The sequence below is a fragment of the Triticum urartu genome, chromosome 4A (genome assembly GCF_056163025.1).
Source record: "Triticum urartu cultivar PI428250 chromosome 4A, HENAU_Tu73, whole genome shotgun sequence".
Classification (NCBI taxonomy): Eukaryota; Viridiplantae; Streptophyta; class Magnoliopsida; order Poales; family Poaceae; genus Triticum; species Triticum urartu.
Window position 1 is genome coordinate 458,658,599 of NC_141876.1, and position 5,940 is coordinate 458,664,538.

Genomic DNA, 5,940 nt, shown 5'->3' on the forward strand with positions numbered 1-5,940 from the left:
TGAGCCTGCTAAGAGGCTTTGAGGTACACAAAGTAATATATATATATATATATATATTTTGACGGTACCGCACACGGTAGGTGTGCTCTATACAGATAGTAGCCCTGAGACTCTGGTTGATGTCCAGAGGCGGAAAACAGAGGATCATAGTCCCAGGTAATGATCGCGTTGCTTTCATGTGCAGGCGGCTGAGGGTCCAGTGGCTGGCCGGACTGCTGAGTTTGCCGGACTGAGGCGGCAGCTTGATGCGGTAGATGCTGACATTGCGCTTGTGAACACGCGGCTTGACGAGGCACAGGGTATGTATTTTTGAATGGTCAAAAAATATTAAGAGGAGCATGATGCTAGTATCTATAATATGATGTGACTGCAGATGGAGCTGCCGCCGTGGAGACCCTTTGGGCGGAACTTGCCCGAGCCAAGGAACAAGCCAGGAGAAGTGATGCGGCTGCCCTAAAGGCGCCCCAAAAGTTAAGAGCTGAACAGGCTGCTCATCGCCAGAGCGAAGATAAAATCGCCAAGATGGCTGTTGAGCTGAAAGATGCCGCCAGCCGATATGAGCTCCTTGAAAAGGAAAGCCAAGCGAAAGCGTCTGACCTGAAGAAATCCGTGGAAGCAGCCAAGGAAACCCGCTCTAAAATCAGAGCGGCGAAGGAGGAGCTCCGTCAAGCTGGAGATATCACGGCTGGGAAGCCCTTTTTGTTGCGGACGAAGTTCGGAGTTCCGAAGTACGCCCCTCTAGATCAATTATGGAGTGCTGTAGATGCGTACTTGGACTTGGCAATGAGTTCTGCTGATGCGACTGAGTTTTTCAAAGATCAGAAAGATCATGAAGTGGAAAGGTTGTTCTGGTCGTAGTTCAGTGCTCCAACGCGTCCGCTGCTGTTGAATGAACAAATGGCCAAGTGGGCCAAGCTCCATAGGTTGTCCGGACTTGCCATCAGGTCTGTCGTGGATCATCTTTGGCCGAAGGGACCAAGGCCGAATAGTTATTTTTGATTTAGTGTAACGCCTTGGTGATGTGCCGCATATCGACGCTGTAAAGAGGTCGGTGTGCATAGAGGGTGCGCGGATGTCTCTTGCCCGTGTTAAGACATATTGGGCAGAGATGGAGGCCACCGCTATTGTAACCCGAGATCCGGCCATAGGTCAGGTCTCAGCTGAGCACTATTTTGAAGAAATCCTAGAAGGCGCTCATTTAATAGAGGCTCAGTGCTTGAAGAGTATCATGTTCAAGTGACATGTATCCCAATTGTAAAAACAATGATATTTGGATTATAAAGGTTGTGTTTATACTTTTGCCTGAAAGTATTATGATACCTCCTGTGCGGGCGTTTATGTATGTATATAACCTGAAAGTTTGCAGTCGTCGGCTTCAGCCCCCACGCATATAATGCGGGGGTGTTCAGAAAAGCACGTATTCACACTTGACCCAACGTCTTGGTCCATTAAGGAGGTGATAGCGCGGTGAACAAGGAAATCGGACTATATAGATTTAACACTTTCACTTAGCCATAGGAGTTTGACGGTGGGGCTACTATATAGTGTTGAGGAACATAGCAATTTAAAAAAATTCCAACGCACACGCAAGATCATGGTGATGCATAGCAACGAGAGGGGAGAGTGTTGTCCACGTACCCTCGTAGACCGAAAGCGGAAGCGTTAGCACAACGCGGTTGATGTAGTCGTACGTCTTCACGATCCGACCGATCAAGTACCGAACGTAGGGCACCTCTGAGTTCAGCACACGTTCAGCCTGATGACATCCCTCGAACTCTGATCCAGTCGAGTGTTGAGGGAGAGTTGGTGACGATGATGATGTTCTACCGACGCAGGGCTTCACCTAAGCACCGCTATAGTATTATCGAGGTGGACTATGGTGGAGGGGGGCACCGCACACGGCTAAAAGATCAAACGATCAATTGTTGTGTCTCTAGGGTGCCCCCTTGCCCCTGTATATAAAGGAGCAAGGGGGGTGCGGCCGGCTAGGAGAGAGGGCGTGCCAGGAGGAGTCCTACTCCTACCGGGAGTAGGACTCCCGCCCTTTCCTATTTGGATTGGGACTTGGGAGGGGGGAAAGAGGAAGGAGAGAGGAAGGAAGGGGGGCGTCGCCCCCTCTCCTTGTCCTATTCGGACTAGGGGGGACGGGCGCGCGGCCCAGCCCTGGCCGCCTCTCCTCTTCTCTGTAAAGGCCCATTAAGGCCCATTAACCTCTCGAGGGGTTCCGGTAACCTCCCGGTACTCCGGTAAAATCCCGATTTCACCCGGAACACTTCCGATATCCAAACATAGGCTTCCAATATATCAATCTTCATGTCTCGACAATTTCGAGACTCCTCGTCATGTCCATGATCACATCCGGGACTCCGAACAACCTTCGGTACATCAAAACATATAAACTCATAATATAACTGTCATCGAAACGTTAAGCGTGCAGACCCTACGGGTTCGAGAACTATGTAGACATGACCGAGACACGTCTCTAGTTAATAACCAATAGTGGAACCTGGATGTTCATATTGGCTCCCACATATTCTATGAAGATCTTTATCGGTCAAACCGCATAACAACATACGTTGTTCCCTTTGTCATCAGTATGTTACTTGCCCGGGATTCGATCATCGGTATCTCAATACCTAGTTCAATCTCGTTACCGGCAAGTCTCTTTACTCGTTCCGTAATACACCATCCCGCAACTAACTCTTTAGTTACAATGCTTGCAAGGCTTAAGTGATGTGCATTACCGAGAGGGCCCAGAGATACCTCTCCGACAATCGGAGTGACAAATCCAAATCTCGAAATACGCCAACCCAACAAGTATCTTCGGAGACACCTGTACAGAACCTTTATAATCACCCGGTTATGTTGTGACGTTTGGTAGCACACAAAGTGTTCCTCCGGTAAACGGGAGTTGCATAATCTCATAGTCATAGGAACATGTATAAGTCATGAAGAAAGCAATAGCAGAATACTAAACGATCGTGTGCTAAGCTAACGGAATGGGTCAAGTCAATCACATCATTCTCCTAATGATGTGATCTCATTAATCAAATTACAACTCTTTGTCTATGGTTAGGAAACTTAACCATCTCTGATCAACGAGCTAGTCAAGTACAGGCATACTAGTGACATACTGTTTGTCTATGTATTCACACATGTATTATGTTTCCGGTTAATACAATTCTAGCATGAATAATAAACATTTATCATGATATAAGGAAATAAATAATAACTTTATTATTGCCTCTAGGGCATATTTCCTTCAGTCTCCCACTTTCACTAGAGTCAATAATCTAGATTACACAGTAATGATTCTAACACCCATGGAGCCTTGGTGTTGATCATGTTTTGCTCGTGGAAGAGGCTTAGTCAACGGGTCTGCAACATCCAGATCCGTATGTATCTTGCAAATTTCTATGTCTCCCACCTGGACTAAATCTCGGATGGAATTGAAGCGTCTCTTGATGTGCTTGGATCTCTTGTGAAATCTGAATTCCTTCGCCAAGGCAATTGCACCAGTATTGTCACAAAAGATTTTCATTGGACCCGATGCACTAGGAATGACACCTAGATTGGATATGAACTCTCTCATCCAGACTCCTTCATTTGCTGCTTCCAAAGCAGCTATGTACTCTGCTTCACACGTAGATCCCGCCACGACGCTTTGTTTAGAACTGCACCAACTGACAGCTCCACCGTTCAATGTAAACACGTATCCGGTTTGCGATTTAGAATCGTCCGGATCAGTGTCAAAGCTTGCATCAACGTAACCATTTACGATGAGCTCTTTGTCACCTCCATAAACGAGAAACATATCCTTAGTCCTTTTCAGGTATTTCAGGATGTTCTTGACCGCTGTCCGGTGATCCACTCCTAGATTACTTTGGTACCTCCCTGCTAGACTTATAGCAAGGCACACATCAGGTTTGGTACACAACATTCCATACATGATAGAGCCTATGGCTAAAGCATAGGGAACATCTTTCATTTTCTCTCTATCTTCTGCAGTGGTCGGGCATTGAGTCTTACTCAACTTCACACCTTGTAACACAGGCAAGAACCCTTTCTTTGCTTGATCCATTTTGAACTTCTTCAAAACTTTGTCAAGGTATGTGCTTTATGAAAGTCCAATTAAGCGTCTCGATCTGTCTCTATAGATCTTGATGCCCAATATATAAGCATCTTCACTGAGGTCTTTCATTGAAAAACTCTTATTCAAGTATCCCTTTATGCTATCCAAAAATTCTATATCATTTCCAATCAACAATATGTCATCCACATATAATATTAGAAATGCTACAGAGCTCCCACTCACTTTCTTGTAAATACAGGCTTCTCCAGAAGTCTGTATAAAACCAAATGCTTTTATCACACTATCAAAGCGTTTATTCCAACTCCGAGAGGCTTGCACCAGTCATAAATGGATCGCTGGAGCTTGCACACTTTGTTAGCTCCCTTTGGATCGACAAAACCTTCCGGTTGTATCATATACAACTCTTCTTCCAGAAATCCATTCAGGAATGCAGTTTTGACATCCATTTGCCAAATTTCATAATCATAAAATGCGGCAATTGCTAACATGATTCGGACAGACTTAAGCATCGCTACGGGTGAGAAGGTCTCATCGTAGTCAATCCCTTGAACCTGTCGAAAACCTTTCGCAACAAGTCGAGCTTTATAGACAGTAACATTACCGTCAGCGTCAGTCTTCTTCTTGAAGATCCATTTATCCACAATTGCTTGCCGATCAACGGGCAAGTCAACCAAAGTCCACACTTTGTTCTCATACATGGATCCCATCTCAGATTTCATGGCCTCAAGCCATTTTGCGGAATCTGGGCTCACCATCGCTTCTTCATAGTTCGTAGGTTCGTCATGGTCTAGTAACATAACTTCCAGAATAGGATTACCATACCACTCTGGTGCGGATCTTACTCTGGTTGAGCTACGAGGTTCAGTAACAACTTGATCTAAAGTTTCATGATCATCATCATTAATTTCCTCACTAATTGGTGTAGGTGTCGCAGAAACCGGTTTCTGTGATGAACTACTTTCCAACAAGGGAGCAGGTACAGTTACCTCATCAAGTTCTAATTTCCACCCACTCACTTCTTTCGAGAGAAACTCCTCTAGAAAAACTCCGAATTTAGCAACAAAACTCTTACCTTCGGATCTGTGATAGAAGGTGTACCCAATAGTCTCCTTTGGGTATCCTATGAAGACACATTTTTCTGATTTGGGTTTGAGCTTATCAGGTTGAAGCTTTTTCACATAAGCATCGCAGCTCCAAATTTTCAGAAATGACAACTTTGGTTTCTTACCAAACCACAGTTCATAAGGCGTCGTCTCAACGGATTTCGATGGTGCCCTATTTAACGTGAATGCGGCCGTCTCTAAAGCATAACCCCATAACGATAGCGATAAATCAGTAAGAGACATCATAGACTGCACCATATCTAGTAAAGTACGATTGCGACGTTCGGACACACCATTACGCTGTGGTGTTCCGGGTGGTGTGAGTTGCGAAACTATTCCGCATTGTTTCAAATGAAGACCAAACTCATAACTCAAATATTCTCCTCCATGATCAGATCATAGAAACTTAATTTTCTTGTTATGATGATTTTCAACTTCACTCTGAAATTCTTTGAACTTTTCAAATAATTCAGACTTATGTTTCATTAAGTAGATATACCCATATCTGCTTAAATCATCTGTGAAGGTGAGAAAATAACGAAATCCGCCACGAGCCTCAACATTCATTGGACCACGTACATCTGTATGTATGATCTCCAACAAATCTGTTGCTCTCTCCATAGTTCCGGAGAATGGCGTTTTAGTCATCTTGCCCATGAGGCACGGTTCGCAAGTACCAAGTGATTCATAATCAAGTAGTTCCAAAAGTCCATCAGTATGGAGTTTCTTCATGCGCTTTACACC